The sequence below is a fragment of the Passer domesticus genome, chromosome 1, assembly GCF_036417665.1.
Source record: "Passer domesticus isolate bPasDom1 chromosome 1, bPasDom1.hap1, whole genome shotgun sequence".
In the NCBI taxonomy this organism is placed as follows: domain Eukaryota; kingdom Metazoa; phylum Chordata; class Aves; order Passeriformes; family Passeridae; genus Passer; species Passer domesticus.
Genome location: NC_087474.1, coordinates 89,693,394 through 89,711,690, shown reverse-complemented (window position 1 = coordinate 89,711,690; position 18,297 = coordinate 89,693,394). Strand labels below are relative to the sequence as shown.

Sequence of the window (18,297 nt, the reverse complement as noted above, 5' to 3'; positions counted from 1 at the left end):
GACATATTTATCACTTTTAATAATGTCAGTACACCCCACCTCCACAAAAGAACCAGTGAAATGGCATTTAATGTACATCTGTGTACAGTTAACAGCTTAAATGAGAAAATGCTTATTCATGTCTACCTCAGAAAACTGAATGAATGAACTTCCTCTGGGCATGATCAGTGATTCTTCATTGATGGGCAAGGGGTTTGAGGTCACTACTAACTGCTATGCTTGTCTGGGTGAGTATTTGCTTCCACAAGATGAGGCTGAGGCACCATCTTTAGTGCTCTAAAAACTCTCAGCAAATAAGGCATTTGTTGTTCATGCAACAAAATAATATAAACCAGCAATTCCTATGCACGCTTGGAGAGCAGTCCAAGGTCAAAGAACTCGATTAGAGTCTTGAGGGCAGGACCAGGATAGTGTCTGCATAAACATGACAGCAGTACTGTAATTAACTTGTACTATGTAGGATGTGAGAATTTCCTGTTTTCAATGTGTCAGTGGAGGATTTCTCCTTCAAACATGGTCAAAACTAAAAAGGAAAAAGAAAAAAAAAAAAAAAAGAGAGAGAAAGAAAGAGAAAGAAAAAGAGAGGGAGAACAATTCATTGTGATAGTGAAACTCCAGGATGGTCTAGAGCTGGGTGAAGGCTGAAAACACATTTCAGTAAACAGCATCACACCAGTCATAGGAAATTATATAAATATTGCCAAGGAAAATCTATATCAAATATATCAAATGACTGGGGCAAAGTGTGAAACAGAGCAGGAGAACCAGCTACTCAGATGACAGACTGGAGCAGAGGTTGCATCTTCCCTGATGGTCTGGGATCCCAGGCTGTAGAACAGAAGGACAATGTCACCTGAGCAAGGACCAGTGAAAGACAGACTAGGGGCAGGTTCAGCCAGTGTTGGTGGGACTGCTTTGGTCAGGGTTGCCCTGGCACCAGAAACACTGAGAGGAACAGGCTTTTCTCCAGTATGGTAATCTTTACCTCAGCCTGGCAGACTGAAGCCACAAAAAATGGGGCAGCACAAGTCAGAGTCTGAATATTACGATTTCCTGTAGATCCCTGAGAGGCTGAAAGGTCCCTGGGTCACTGTACAATTTTAGAAGTCTATCTTTAGTGACACAAAACTGCTTACTAAGTATGCTTTAATCACCTTAATCCTAGAATTGGGATTCTAGATATGAAATGCAGCTGCAGCAAGTGGGACAGTGCCCTTTGCTGGCTGCCTAAATTTATGGCCCTGTTCTTAATGCTTACAATTTTTCCAGACTGACTCCATCTGAGGCCAAATATTTTTGACATTGATACAACACTGTTTGGGTCATACATAAGAGAAGTTCTCATGCCTGCAATTTACCCTTCGACTCCAGGACCTATTCAACTTTTCATAAGAATCACACATGGTATATTAATAAAGTTTGGATGTTTCATACTCCATATTTTTTCCTAAATTACATTCCCACTGCCCACATCCCTGCTTGCTTTGGTTAGTTTGGAAAATCCATGCAATCACAGCCACTGAATGAAGAACACTGTCAGAGTGTAATGCGAACAGAAAGCCCTCCAGCTTTCCATTCTTGCTCTGTAACCTACATGTAAGTTCTTATTATCTTCCGACTTGACAAACTGGGGGGAAAAAAGAATTAGTGAAGATCCCAACCACATATAAAATCACAATGGTTTTAAGATCATTCTGTGAAGTCAAAGCAGAGCACAGCATGGATGTTCATTCAGTTTCCAAGTAGCAAGTAGAAACACAGAATAATATAGGCTTGAGTTATCTAGTCCAAACACTTGCTCAAAGCAGATCTCATTAGATGAGGTTGCTCAGGGCTGTGACCCATCAAGCCCTGAAAACAGTGGAGATTCTAGAGTCTTCCAGGCAACCTGTTCCTGTGTATAATAATGCTTATGGTAAAAAATTGTATCTGATAAGAATATCCCATTTGTCAGCTTTTGTCCTTTGCATATCAATCTACTAGTGCACACCACTAAGAGGACTCTGGCCTCATCTTCTCCGTATTTTCCAATTAGTCAGTTGAAGGAACAGAAAGATCTCTCCCAAACCTTCCCTTACTTAGTCATCTCCTCATATTTTATGTGCTCCACTTCCCTGGCAATCTCGATGGCCCTTCAGTGGACTCATTTCCATATGTCCATACCTTATGTTGGGAAACCCAAAAATTGGCACCATACTCCAGATATGGCCTCACAAGTGTCACAGAGGTGAAAGATCATGTCCCTGGAACTGCTGGATATATTCATGCTGATACAACCCAGGAAGTGCCTGATCTTCAGTGCTTTCTTGACTGGCCTTTTTTTTTTAATTAGGTTTATTTCTATTCTGAATATATTTCAATTCTATTTCTAAATCTTTAGTTCACTGGAACCTAAAATAAGACATTCAAAACTGAAATAACGCCCTGCACAGGGGTTGTCAGTGTTTTAAATACAACCAGGAGGAGCTGGTTCAATTTCTCCATATACTTTTACCTGAGTCTTTGTTTACAACCAAGAGCTGTGCTGATTTTACCACTATGATTTTACCTCTTACTCTATAGTCACAAACCAGCTTAAGAGAATTTCAGCAATTAAACTGAAGATCTTTTCAAACCACTGCCAGTAGAATGACTCCTTACAAACCCACTCATTAGGGCAAATGGGAGTTAAGATCCAAGAGGTGCCAAGTAGAAATTACGCTGACAGCAATAACAGCAGTGCACATTGGTACTAATCCCCCACCATACCACACCCATACAGTAAACCCTGTCGTGAAAGTGCAAAGACTTTTTGAACTAGTGATACTTTTCAAGCTAGTAGGGCATTGCCAGACCATGGCTTAAATAATTACTTTTTTTTCATATTAACTTACTGCTTTAAGAATAGTAGGCATAAAGATCTCTCAAATAGAAGGAAATTATGGTGGTTTTTTTTTTCTGAAGCCACTTTAATAAAAACAAAGACATTAAAATTTCATACCGAACATTCTAAAATGCTGAAGTATTAATTCAGGGTAATAACTCCTATAAGTATCATTGAATTATGCATTTTAAATTACAATTTTCAAAAATGGCAGTGGGTATATTACAAAACTGAAAATAAATTTCACAAAACCTATTCAAAGTATTTTCTATGCAATGATTTGTGTGAATTATTTAACATTTTTATTAACATTGTCTGGAAACGTACAATTTTATCTGACTCGTATCTTGAGATCCTTGAAATGTTTAAAGACCTAGTTCTGCAAGTTTTCCTACATAGGCAGGCCACTAAATGCACACATACACACTTCTAGAACTCAGGATATTCAGTACTGAAAATACAAACTAGTGTTGAATGCTAACACCATTTGAATTGTATTATATTTACATTGTTCCCTTTGAAGCACTATACATTTATTCTTCCATACTACATTAAAGAAAAACTCTAACTTTTGCCTGGTTTTCATGCTTTTTCAGAAGTGCATAAAATTTAGACCTTAGGTAGTGAGACAGAATTCTATCACAGGAAGGTTTTACTTTAAAAATTCAAGTGTATCCTGTGCCCAGCTAAACTGCAGAAAAGAATAGCATTGCTTAGTGCAGCGTCTGTTTTGAAAGAGATATGGCAGACCAAATAATTAAATCTGAAGCGTTCAAGCACCAATTAACATTTGACTTGGACTTCAAGTAAAGATTTATCTATATCTTATGTTATCAGGACCATCCAGACCATCTCTAACTCATAAGAGAGTGAGACACAGACAGATGATAACATCTATTGAAAATTAAAGCTGCTTAATTGTTTGAGTCAAGGGAAAGGCAGCTGATGGGTAAAATTTCCACAGGAATTTTCAACCTAGATATGCAGAGGGAGGTAGGCACCTCAGTGAACAATACTAGATGCTGAAAATGTCTCAGATAGATCCTTCTCTATTGGTGAGCTTTGCTGACATCTAAATCCCTGGCACACATATGCCTCTGTCAGTTAAAATTCAGATCAGTTAGCAGCCAGTAATGAGTGCTGCTGATTATGCTCACAAATTACTTCAGTTTGCTACTCTTTGAACCTTTACTCTGACTGGGGAAATAAACAAAACTCCGGTTTTCCTGTCCCAAATGAATCTACCCATAAACCCAGTACCCATCTATTTCTCTTTTTCCAACATTCAATTTGCCAACTGCTGCCACTTCTCCTTTTCAGCAGCTCCCAAATACATGGACTGAATTCAACCTTTCTAATTAACACATATGAATAAACCCCAAATATTGGATGTTATTGCATAGCTTAAGATATGCATACCATTTTTTTTTCCATAGGGCTACAATAGGCTTCCAACTGCCAAAAACCAGTTAATAGGAGGGAGAGTAAGAATTGTGCAAGTTTGATACAACTCAGCAGGCATAAACAATGCAAAGTATTTTGTATGAATTTCCCAAAGGATATATCAAGAACAATCTTCAGCATGTTGAAGATTATGAGTAAGGCTTAATTTGGGGTATTAATAGCTATCCTGACAATTTCATCTCTGCAAATGTTATTACTATTACAGGAAAAAAAAACCTATATCCATTTTGCTGAGGCATTAGCCTAGATCTTCATGTGGTGAGAGGTGTTTTTTAGAATTTAAATTCATTTGCAAGGAATGTATTTTGGAAAAAAAAGAAGAAGAAAAAAAGAGAGTACACTGGTATCCAGAATTTTTTATGAGATAAAAGCAATACAGTTTTTTTTAAGCTTTGCTTTTACTTTTGCACCCATATGTTACAGGTACCTGCAATTATGTGGAGGCACATTCAATATTAACACTTAAATATTTAACTTCATAGTATGTCTATCTACACAGCATGTCTAAATGAGGAGTCTTGTACTCACAATACATCATTAGACAAAATCCCACCTGAAATCAATTTGCCCACAAAGCTGTACCTGTAGGAATTGAGAATATGAATACTTCTAAATTAAACTCCATGTCAGTGTCAACAGTTTTATACTCATTAATGACTGCTTATTATGTGATTTTATATCTTATGGTAAAAGTCAATCTCAAACCATAAATGCTTGATTTTAAAAATATGTGGGACACAGATATAAATCTGTAGAAAAACGTGTGAAACCACAACATAAAATCACATGTCTTCCACAGAAAATACTGTGGAAAATACTAGTGACCCACTAGTGCTACAAAGAAAACAAAAGAAATTATGTGCAAAGGAGCTACCAACAAAATCTTCAAAGATGTAACAATGCATTCAATCCGTGAATAAGTACAGGCTTACACCCCACAAAATTCCCACACCCTAGTTGGTAAGAAATTCACAGTCGCCAAAATGCACTAACATCCTTGATTAGCATAATGTGGAGAAAGAAAATGTCAAAAATCATACTGAAGCTATTTTTTAAATTATTAGATCACAAAAATTACTGTCTATCATTTCTCCTAAGGTTGATTACCATGAGGAAAATGATCTTTTAATATTTATGCATAAACTTATTTTAAAATAAAGCCTAAATAAGAGAAATTGTGTTGCTATTCTCACACTGGAATTCTATATAAAAACTCAAGTTAAAATATGAATAGAATCCTGTCATTTACATTTTGTATTCAAAAGGCACAGCAATATTTATTCTTAGCTAGAAGTCACTAAAAGTGCAATCATTCCAAGACTTAACCCTATGAGAATTGTTCAACTAGCAAAACAGAATAGCAGCAGGAGTTGTGTTACTACCTGAAGTACAACAGAAAGCAGGGCTGAGAGAAACAGTCTATGTAAACATATGTCTCAGCTATTATTCGCTCATAAATAATTCCAACAATGCACCGTTTTCTGAGCAAGACATTCTACAATAAGTACAACAGTAATTTTCTCGCTAATTATATGGAGCACAGGCAGATCCACAAATCTGTTTTTGTTCACTAGCTATGCAAATTTGCCTTTTATAACGTCACAGAAGGCCAGAAAAATATGGAGAAAGGAAGGAAAATAACTGATGCCAACCATGCAGCACATAACAGAGCAAGTGGAAGAAATTCATTTTGTCTAACTGCAGGATGGCAGCATTGTGATTGACACCACTTACTTGGCTGCTTAGCACTCAGATGAGCAGACTGAAATTGCAGTGAGAAGACAAGACTAGGCATTCTAACATATGACCACAGTGCTTCTGCTTCTGTTGCATTTCTTCATCAGAGAGAAGATGTAACTTCAGGGTTAGACCTTTCCATAAATATGTTAGCATGAATAAATTTGTACCTTTGACTCAAATCAATAAAACCTTCCAGGTGTTTCCATGGTTCTGGAAAAACTAAAGCTTCTAAACTTTACAGATTGTTCCTTGAAATATAAGGATGGGATTCAAGCCTACAGGTTTGGGGGATTTTTGTTGGTTTGTTTGGCTTTTTTCCTTTATGGTTAACAAAACCACAAAGAGAAAAGAGACTAATTCAGTGATAGACACAAGTTCTCAATAGAGAATTTGAATTGAGGGAACAAGAATCCTGTGGCCCAGAAAAAGACCACTTGTCAATGTAGGAGCTGCAAAGAATCAGATGCCACAAAAGCCCAAGTTCTTTGCCATAGATGAAGCTCCAAGGCACATCCTGAGAAGGGGATATGTCAGAAACAGAAAGAAACAATAATAAAAGAAAACACTCAAGATGAAAGTAACTCTATCATCTTCAAACAAACAAAAAAGCCCCAAGTCAGAGGTGATAGAAGAAGAAATTGGTTTGAGGCTTAGATGCTTACAGTAGATGCTAACCATTCCCAAGACAAAAGCCTATCAAGCACAACTAACAGGAAAGAGAAGCTCTTTTCAGTGCGATAGAACATGCTGCAAAACTGCATTCTGAATTCCAAGTTTGTTAGCAGAACTTTCAGTGTCTACAAAGGAAGTCTACCACATCTTCATTGTTCTCTCCATCTTGGGCCCATCACGAACTCCACCCCAAGCTCAGAGCAAAAACCATATAAAGGAGACATCCCAAAGACAATCTTTGGCACAGTCACAGCCCACTGGCAGATGCAATTCTCTGTGTCATGGTCCCAGTCCAGTGCTGTTGTCACACAAAAGGTTTTCCTGGAAGCTTCTGTTGCTTGTGTTTTGCAGACTTCTCTGAAGTCAGTCTTAGCTGGGAAACATCTTTCTTAAAAACACATAGTGAAGTCCTGCTTCTTAAAGGGCATCAGGTCAGCTGAGTAGATGGGCATAAAGGCAAGGACTATCTGCCTCAGACTTTTTTTTTTTTAATAGATTTTCATGCAGACACCCCAAAAGCAAGTGAATATTGTATATAACAACAGAAAATACAGGGGTAGACAAAGACCCCTTTGGTGCTGCAGGTATAAAATGAGTTCCATCACAAAGCAAGACCACTGTTTCAAGTTCAGTGGGTGTTTCATGTAAATAGCACTTCCTTCAGATTGTCTCTCAAGTTTCTCTCAAGTCTCAAGTTCTAGGTCAGATACAGTGCTAACTTACCCCTATCAGTGCTGTCTTAAGATGGCTCTTGACAGCAAGCAATCTATGGTAGGTTAAAATCAGAAAAGGCTATACCTGCCAAACTTTCTTAAATCAGGAAATGTTCATATTAAAGTCAGTGTTTTTATTAAAATCTTTACTTTCTCACCATTTCCTGTTTTTGGGGAACCTGTTACAGCCCGTGAGGAAACTGAATGAGTAGTAACATTCCCTCTGACAGCTTCCCAAGGACGCATTTTCTCCACACATTCTTAGTTCAAAACATACCAAGGGTTTCATCCATCTCTGGCTCAAGTGGACTCAAAGGTCACCATACAGATTTAATTCAAAACAAGTCCTGGTCCCAGCTTTAATTTTGCAGTCTGGTGAGTAGTGGAAAAACTAAAGCAAATCTGCAATACAATAAAACAGTTCTAATTCTATCACAAGTTACAGTCACTAGACATTTTTCTCAATGCCTTTATGCAATCATAAAAATTTTATTCTATTTTGCTGATGCAAGATACTGATTAGGAATAAAAAAACCTATCACAGAGTTCTGAAAAGCAGAAATCTTTGCAAATTACAGAAAAAAACCAAGACTTACATTCATTTAAGCTTTATAATGCAGTTTTATGATATCCTAATTAAAGTATTTATTAACCTTAAAACTTTTTGATTTTTTTCAGCCTTTCTTTCAAACTTTTTTTAAACTTTCCAGTCACTTCTAATGGGGCTATCGAAGAAATGGAGAAAGCATGCCAGACAACTCATCCAGGAAGAGAGTACCAGTACTAAAGAGTACTAGTCTGGAATGGGGACTAAAAGGAGGACAGTACTTCTCTCACTCTTTTAGAAATACAAAAGCAACATGTGACACAAAAAAATGTAATGAGAAAGCATCAGAGGCCCATATCTGCCTTCTCCCCACTCCTGCAACTGCACATAAATGCATTTAAGCAAAGTCAAGATTGCAAAACATTTCTGCTGAGCACTATCCAGAAGTTGTAGCCCTACAATTTTTTCCAGGCCCTGTCAAGGTATATACATATTATGTTGTTCAAATTCCTTTTCCCAGTCCATATTTCATAAAGTAAGTTGCTTATCAGCAACTGGAATTCTTCAAAACATTTACATATACATGCTCCATTTATGAGCAAACTGCAGTTACTAGGATGTAATTTCCATCTTTCTTCCAGTGGCTGCCCATCCACACAAATGATACTTTGACAGAACTCCAGGCTCAGCTATCAGAATCCTGATGTTCTTCATTGAGACAGTAACTGAAGGATCATCCTCCCAAGTCATGTCCACAGTGACTAACTCTGCAGAAATGCAAATCTTTTAAGACTGGGATTCAGCTCCAGAGCTGTACTAAGTAAATGCTGTGATAGAAGACATTTTTCAGTGAGGTCCCAAACACAGCTTGAGCTCTAATGCAGAATTTTGTCAAGGTACAAAATGCATTGGCTGTGCAAAAATGGATTTTCCTTTGGATCTGTAGATATTAATAGAAACAGAACTTTCCAAGACTAGGAGTGAGCACTGTAAACATAATAAGAAAAAGTTCTCATAAAACCAAAGTTGTAAGGTATGATTTCACTCTCACAGGAATTAAATTTAGCCTTGAATATTGTCTTTAGGTGGCAACAGGCAAAGGAGAAGCAAAGACACTGGCTTGGTGTCAGAAATACATCTGAGATTACACTTGACACCATTTGATCCAAGAATCTGAAAGTCTAAGCATTTCTTCTTTGCATTTATCAGATGGGTTCCCTGACCCAGGTTACTCATTTCAGATTCCCATTTTGCCAAAGGATGTTCTCCCTCACCTGAAGAAAAGCAGGAATGCTGTACCAGTTTCTTAGCATTGAACATAACAGTATTTTCACCATAAAACATGACAACCTCAGAAGCAGATCCAAAATGTTCTGCAGGCTCTGAAATTGCATATTCATGTTGGGTTTTCATTCCCCTCAGAGCCAGTGTCATCCTTCTTGCTGCTGAAACAGATCACAAAAACAGAAGGTCTGTGGGGGTCTGGCACATCAAATCAGGACTGTGGGAGATGCTGAAAAGGGCACTGATGCTTACTGATGCTGGCTTAAGCTATTCAAAAATTCAGAGTGCAGCCTGTGAGAACTGGTGTGTTTGATAGAGATGATGCCTGTCTGAAGAATGGGTGGTTCTTAGCCAAATTCATCAAAGAATCTGAAGGCATAGTAACCCTGAGACATCATAAAAGTACACCCTATCTTGAAACATAGTGAAGATAGAGCAGTGACTAAATCATAAAGCACCTTGTAGAATTAGTTTAAGGAGACTTAAATATTCAACAACCACTAAGTGTAGCTCTTGGGGATAAGGTTAAGTGCTGACATGACAGTGCTAGGTTAGCCATTGGACTCAATAAATTTAGAGGCCCTTTCCAACATTAACAATTCTATGACTCTATGATTCCATCATCTTTGTCATTTAGGCTGTAAACACAGAATGCTGTACAGTTGGAAAGAGATGCTTCCTACGCTCTCCAAAGCTACCTTTCCTGCATTCTTCCCACAATGAAAGATTACCTAGAAATACATATTGAAGACCAGATATATCTAGTGCAGTACAATAACCTAGGAAGACAGTTTCTTTTGTTCTGGCTTAATTTAACACAGTCTAGAGTACTTTGTATTAATACTTTTCACCCAAACCTGGTGTTGTGTTAGGAGAAGACAAAGAAAACCCATTACAATCCCCAGCATACTTACATCCAGGATTAAACCACTTTACAAATGCTTACTCAGCTAATATATTAAAATCTGTCAATACCCGCTGAACCTCAAAGACTGACTTTCTACCACAGGAGGTATAATATTTGCATGAGGCTTACACTTTATTTTAGTTGTCACAGGCATTCTGTGGGAGCCATGAAGTACTTGTCCTATCACAGTAAGATATTAAATAAATGAAATGCTGGACAAAGAACCTCCGATTTAGCTATCATCTGCCTGCAGTGTTGAGAACCTACAGAAAAGAAGTGTTTTCTCTTAAAACAGTGGTTTTGAGAGAAATAAAAACAGTGCTAAAACCAAAGTTCAACTAAGTGCATGTAGAGAGGGAGAAAATGTTACTTTAGGTTTTAGCAATGGTAGAGCTATAAAAAAAGTTATATCTGTATGCACTACAGAATGAAAATAATTCACTAACAATCCCCTTCACAATGATAACCAATCACCAAAATGTCAAACAAAAGGCTGGAAAACTTTATTGAATCAGATGCTCGTCAGTCTTCTGACAAATGTGTCAGCTATGGGCATTTTAGTCAGCAATTTCAGTAACAACCAAATGGCCTTTTGTACACTGCACATGAAGAGAGCCTTCAATTGGCACAGAAAATAATAAATCCCAGGCTTTTGAACCTTTAGTTCTCACTCTTTTTTGGATATGTTGGAAGAGATAAATTGTAGTTTTACTGATCTCCTTACTCACATTGATCCAGAATGTAATTCTATTCAAAAATTTTATAAATTGCACGCCTCATTTAAAAATCTGGAATCAAATGTTGCCTTCCAATGTAGGTCATCAGCACAATTCTCTGAACAACTTCAAGACAGCAGGCTGTATGCACAGCATAACAATGCTCACAAATAACTACCCAGTGGCAAAGACATGCACACTGTACCAAAACCCAGTTTGAGGAATGGGTTGGAAATGTTCAGACCCAGAATGCTTTGAATCTGGGTGCCTCAAAAACACACTGCTTTGGGCAAGGTGTATGTATCAGCTGTATTTCTGTGGGTAAAACGCTGTCAATCACAATCTGCTTAAAAAAACCCCCCAAAACACTACAACAACCCCCCACAAGTCACCTTTTCTCTCCAAAGAACCACAAGGGATGGAGTCAGAGGAGGGACAAATTTAAACTAAATGAATAATCTGCTTAGCAGCAGTAATTCTGCCAGTTGATTGAAATTATGCCAAGTTTATTCCAGATTCACATTGCAGCTTTGGAGATAATCTGGATGTACAGAACTCAATCAAGGAAAAGGCACCAGGAATCTTATTTTCTAAAGTAAATTTTTGCACTTTTGATAACTCTGATTCCTGACATTCATGTGCCCAGAGAACAAAAAAGGCTGAGAAAAATGGACCATTTCAAACATGTATGCAAATTAGGATTATTCAGGAGAAGTACCCTTCCACTGACAGGCCAGCTTGCTGCTTTTTCATTACTCAATGCCTAAACCATCACTTCATATGATCAGTATTTTAAAGTGAGAGCAAATAAATCTCTTGGGAGCACTAGCATAATGCTGGCAGCTCTTAGCAGGACTTAGTTAAAAACAAAAGCTTCCAAAAAGAAAAAACTGGGCTCACAGAGATGACATATTGCTCAGGTTTATTTCCAGATGGCCCAGAAAGGATCGACTTGTGAGTCCAAAAGAGATTTGCTTCAGGAACCCCTGCTGTCACTTCTGTCAAACAGTGCCCTTGTGATAAATTGTCTTAAGAGTTTGACAGAGACTGCTGTTTCTTACATTGCAGAGAGGAACTCTCTATTACAGTATCTTTTCCCCGAATCTCTTAGAAATACTGAATGTACATTAAAGACAATAGAGAAAAGAAAGAGAACTCTTAAGTTTTTTAAGTGTATATCTGCTAAAAAATTAATAAAAAACCATAGTTACTGTAAAAGCTGTATATTGATAAATTTGAGTACTTGAATTCAATTTGTTCATGTAACAGAGCATACTAGAGTATTAAATAAGTAGTATTAAACCTAACTGCACCTTTTTTTTACAGAATTTGATGTCTCAAATTGGTTTTCTTTTTGTTTTAGAAGATAAATTTTGTAGCTTACACACAGTGAACTGATAGCTCTTATAAAATTGCAGTAGGGCAGAAACATATTGATTTGCTTTCAGTACACTGAAGCTGAGACAGGAATGCATAGATGTCTGCTGTCAATAGATGTTTGCTATCAAAACTACTTTCCTTCAGAATGTCCACCTATTATAATTAGAATAAGTAGAATATAAATAGAATTCAATGCCATTGGGAAAAACTTACAAATAAAGTTGCTTTCCTCTTAACACAGATGTAAAATTCAAGAAATAAGCAGCAAAACCTGAGTATTAAGACATAAAAGCCTTAAAAAACCCCAACAAACATCTTAAAGAATCAAAATAGTATTTCAAATTACTCCCATATCCCTTTTTCCCTTTACAACATCAGACCTTCAAGAAAGGAAGATTTTCACACCAAAGATAAGCCAAAGTTAAATTTGTAAGTAATAGAAGACTCCTAAAATTAAGAAGCCCCCAACTACAGCTTAGAATTATCATTCTTTAAATATTGTGAAAGAGGCAAGCTGAACATCAGAGAGAAAAAACATGTGAGAGGAGGGAATTTATTCAGGCTGCTCATCAATCTACAAACACTAATTGATGAAAGTGGTGTTCTCATAGCCATGCATTTCAACGAATGCTTCTAAACAGCCATTTACTCTATAGTTACTTATGAACTTTATCAGAGCTTGACTTCAAATGCCATGTTAAGTGCTGTATTTCAAATGCAAAAGCAGAAATATAAATAGTGGCCCAATAAAGATGCTGATTTATATGAACTCATTGCAGCCATGATTACTTCCAAAAAATCTGCACATTCAGTTGCATGAGGAATAATTTAAACTTGGAGAATAAATGACTAAAAAGCACATTCAAAAAACCCCACAACTACCTGAGAATTTGATTTTTCAGCTACCTCTTATGAAAAGAGACTATGGGAGTGACCTCAAACAGACACAAAGTCTAGCTAATCAGGGACCCTGGAAGAAGGGTGGAGAAAAGACTCAGAGTGAAAAGGCAGTATGACGTTTTTTGACCAAGCAGGCATCACAGGAAACACATTAGTCAAAAATGTGGAAGAGATGGAAGGAAGAGAGTCCACTGAAGGTCTGGAAACACCATTCTAATAGTGGGAAATGACACCTGTTTTACAGACAGGTCTGACAAATGTTCTTCTTACATAAAGACATCCAAATGTTTCAGTCTGTGAGTACAAAAATAAAATATCTGAGCTGACCTTTTTTCTGCACTGCAACCTGTCACATCTGCCACTTGAATGCAAATATAATGTTCATGGTAATATGAACTATTTCTTTGAATAATTAACTATCATTTTCATTTGGATGACTGTGATGCTGATGACACTTCATAAATTTCAATAATTATTTCTCCAGATCTAAGGATCACAATTTGTACTCTTTGTGTTGCAAAACAGAAACAGTACTGTCTACATCTGCTCTGCAGAGAGATGCGATGGAATGTCCTGCTGTGGTTTGTGCCATAACTCAGCAGGTTGAGAGTTTACTGTTTTGAAATAGTTGTCCCTATACACCCCCATCACCTAGAGCTGTTACCTGACCCTTTTCTGCCTTTTTTCTTCAAAGCAGCAAGGAAGTTCTAGAATATTTCTGAACTCCTACAACCCTTAACATCCTGTCCATGAATGCAATAAAATATACACACAAAAGTCATTCTTTTCCCTTTGTGCATCTTCAGTTTCTCTGATACACACAGCAGGATAAAGGACATGCTCTTCACATTAATGCATTCAGAAGTACTCCCAAGAACAAATGGTGTTATCACAGATGTGCAATGTATCATTTGATGGGTTACTGCAGAATGACCTGTTTTGTGATGAAGAATTAGGTGATATCACCCATTCATCAGGAAGTTTTCAGTATAGTTTCCATTTGCAGTTTCTTTTAGACATCATTTCAATGACTTCAACCTGGGAAAAGACTAACACAAAGAAGCTACACAAGAGAACTCAAGAAATGGGGCATAGAAGGTTACACAAAATAAATCACTTTTAACAAATGAAAAGCTTGAAGAAGTAATTTGACATTTGAAGGCAAGGTAGCACCAAACCAAGAAAAGACCTGTCACATCAGCCTACACAACCCTACTTTTACAACAAGAAGTATGAAGCCCAATGGTGGCACACAGGTGTAACACAGCTGAAGCTGACACACCGAGGAGCGGGGCATGCTGGAGGTTCAGAAACCAGTGGTGATCATATGGACCTGAAATGCAAGGACTTTGCATTCCCTCGTGCCAACCATAAACAGCTCCTGCCGCAGGAATCTGATACTAACATCAATTACTTGATAGCTGTTCTTCACAATTAAAAATAATTAATCATACCATGATCCCTTCCTCCTCTGACCAGCATGACAGCAATGGAACAAAATGAAACCTTTGTCTCAGACAGTGAAGGCATTATGGTGGGACATAAACAGAAACAAGTCAGAAAACACAGTGAGACAGATGTGTTTGCAATTTTGGTAATCTCTGAAGTCAAACAGCAGAAGCCATCAAAAAATTTTAGATTTCTATGCTATACAATCAAATAAAGAAATTAGTGAGGAAGTCCTATGGTTTTGCTAAGGTGTGTCTGAGAATACGAAGCGCAATTTCCAGACTATGTCATATATTGCACTTAAAAAGAGAAACTCACAGTATATTGCATACTTACAGACTTTATTCAGGAATATTTTTAGTAAAGAGTAAATTTCAATCAGGGGTTTGACTGAAATTTCTGCAGATAGAAGGAGTCTTTGAGGCCACTACACAATACTGTGAGATAGATAATCAAATAAGATTATAATTATGCACAGTTTATTCTGCAGTCTAAAAACAATATGACTCCTTTACAGAAGGCAAATGATGCCATGAAATGCAAAAATTTGATTAAACACAAAAAAATGTTCAAGAACACAAATTAGGATTTTAAAATTAATAAAAACAGAGGAGATGGAGTAGTGAGGACCTGTCCTGATTAAATACTATCTTTAACATGCATTTAGACAGGCAAGACTTCTGCTTAGGCAGGAAAGTAGTATTTCAACATAGGTTGCCAAGATCCCTCCTCCATTTGTCCTTCATGAAAAGACTACCCCCTGCCTTCCCATTTGGATTTGTCTCCTAATCTAATATTTATTCTTAGATTCCAACCAGCATTGGTTTCTGATGCATAGAAATGAACTTACAGAATGAAGATCGCAGGAACTAGAGGACCTATTGATTTTTTTGCCCACCTAATTTAAAAGACAGCATGTAAAAAACCAAAGAAACCTGAGCTTCTTGTTCTCCCGCTTTCAAATAGGAAATGAAGAAAGGTCATGAGCACATGTAAGGAAAGATGTACATTTTGGAAAAAAATATGATACAAGTAATGTCAAAGTTGATGATTATCCATGTTTAAAGGACTTTCTGGAGGGCATGAGAACATTCACTGCAATTAAATGAAATGGATGAGAAACCTATATATTTGAAAAGGCTTTTGTAACACATAGAACAAATAACAAACAAGTTGCAATACGACCAAAAACCAGACTTATTTCTACTATAAAAAAATAACAGAAAACTCAAAAAAACCTTGCAGACCCTCAGAAAATTCATAGAAGGAATTGCAAGGAGAGGATCATGTCTCCTATTTTAAGTTTTACTTAATGTGCTTGTCATAAGACAAAGGAAGAAGCTACATTACTTGTCATATTGAAGAATAGTCTTCTAAAAATAGACTCATCTTGTTCCCTAAAAACTTACAGCCAAACTAAGAAGCAGCACGGAACTTACCTAATAGAATTTGAAGACTGAATGGACACATATATATCTGTGTTTACACACACATACATATATATATATATACACATCACTTTAATGTCCACTTGTTCAGAATAAGGTTATGAGCATAAAGTTATGATTATTCAGAGTCTATCCTCTGAGAGGTTTCAGCATTACAGCTTGCAAGCAGTAAACGACTAGATACTGAGGAGACAGAAGATGAGAAAATATCTGTCAGGCACTGTTTTATGCAAAATCCCAATTTCCACATACACTCTAGTCTGTAGATGCTTGTAAGTGCATTGCTGTCACTGCTATCCTTTCTTCAGATACAGTGTGCATCTGCTAAAAGAAGATCTATGCTTCACACATAAAATCCAGTTTATATTTCGTTTTCTGTTGATTTATAATGTTAGGCCTTCAGCCACGAGTTAGATGCAGTTATCTTTGTAAATCCTTACACTGTGAGATGGAGGGTGCCTACTCTGAGCTTAATGCTCAGATCTATGAAGGGATTAACCAGAGAGGTGCTGGGGCCCAGTGACCCCTGCAATGCAATAGACACAGATCACAAAAACATGTCTCAGGGAGAACAAAGATCCCCATAGTGAAATTCAGAGAAGTGTTAGCACCCTGGGCTAAGCACCCAAGCCAAGGCTACAATGAAATAAGTCTTCTACTTTGAACTCCTATCTGAAAAATTTATCCTGATTTTACTCTTTAAAAATAGAGGGTGAGAAAACAAAAAACAGTGAAAAAACTACCTGGCAGCTTGGACAGTGAGGATAATTTTTTATTTAAATCACATTCAGTGCACCTTTATCTAAGTGGATCTCTATCTGTTTTGTCCCTCCCAAAGGTCACTCATGGATTATGCACGCAGAGAGAGAGATGGGCTTGGGATCCTTCCCACAGGTATTCCCAGGAGAAAAGATCTTCAGTAATGCTTACATGTAGATACAGTCCCACTGTGGACATATTTACAAAAAAAAAAAAAAAAAGAAATTTTGCCTTCTCCCCAGAACTGGAAGGAAGATAGCAGTATATCTAGTATTGATCATCATTTTTTGACTGAAAAGAGACTTCCTGAAAAAAAAAACCTAAGACTGATTAGACAAAAGACTAAATTGTGTTTATTTACACATATGTATATGTGTATGCATGTTCATACTCTAGGAGGAAAACAAATGCATCAAAATTAAACTCAGTATTAACATTACTCAGAACAAACTTCTCTCCATGCCCACAGCAGACAGTGAAATAAGTAACCACAGCAAGGAAGAGTCAGTGTGAATATTAGAAAAACAATAAGAGTATTCAGGCATGAAAATCTGTGGCAGAATCACTAGTATTGGAGACAAATAGAACAAAGCAGCTGATCATCTGTTAGGTTAAAACATACAGCTGAAGTCCACTTAGAGGAGGGGGGAAAACCTATTATGGAAGGAGGGTGAGTTATTTGGCCCCCTGAGATATGTTCTAGCCCTAACTTTTTGTTGATGATGAAGGAAACAATGCTGAAGGAGAGCCTTGCTACAAGAAATATTAGGAACATTTTGTTTCTGCGACTGATTCCCAGCTCAGTAGCGTATGTTTTCGTGCAGTGATGAGGTTGTATGAATGAAAAATGTTGGTTTAGCTAACCTGGAGACCTCTTCTTATGACAATTTGTCAAACATACACAAAACTTGCAGCAGGACCTGGAAAAACATAGTCATGTGATCAGATAGCCTTAAATAATTTGTGTGACCACAAACAGTGGCCAAATCTTCCTATGTCTGCCTGGAATTTTGGAACAGCACATGATGTAAGTCCCTAGTCTCCACAACCCAAGGAGTAAAAAACCAAAATGTCCATTGGCTAAGCCACAGAATCCTCCCAAATGCCACCATACATAAGTTACCAAATAAGTGTCCATTGTCATGAGCAAAGTGTCTCCATTTTGAAACGTACCCCAAGGAAAGTCTCCCAGATGATGTAAGGATTGACAGATCTAGTCTCGTCACATTCATTATAATCAGTTTTTCAGCCCCACTACAGGAAATGTATTTGTTCCTAAAATCACCATTTGGTTTCTGGGTACATTGTAAGTGCCATCAACTAGGCACAAAAGATAGTGTTCTATGATTATTAGATATTTTTTGAAAAAGCAATGTTGATGTTCTTCACATTGGAGAGCAAAAAAGTGCAATTCATTTTTGCAGAAATATACCCTTTTATTAGCTGGAGATTTGA

General features: G+C 37.2%; 1 long non-coding RNA gene across 2 annotated transcripts in view; it reads right to left on the bottom strand.

The window, feature by feature from the left end:
• LOC135305329 (uncharacterized) overlaps window positions 1–18,297 on the bottom strand; it is a 71,734-nt gene that overhangs the window by 41,382 nt on the left and 12,055 nt on the right. The window contains exon 2 of one of the 2 annotated variants that reach the window (XR_010366554.1): window positions 17,707–17,762. The exons of the other annotated variant lie outside the window; for it this stretch is intronic. This is a non-coding gene — a long non-coding RNA (uncharacterized LOC135305329). The remainder of the gene's footprint in view (window positions 1–17,706; window positions 17,763–18,297) is intronic. 2 annotated transcript variants of the gene reach the window in all.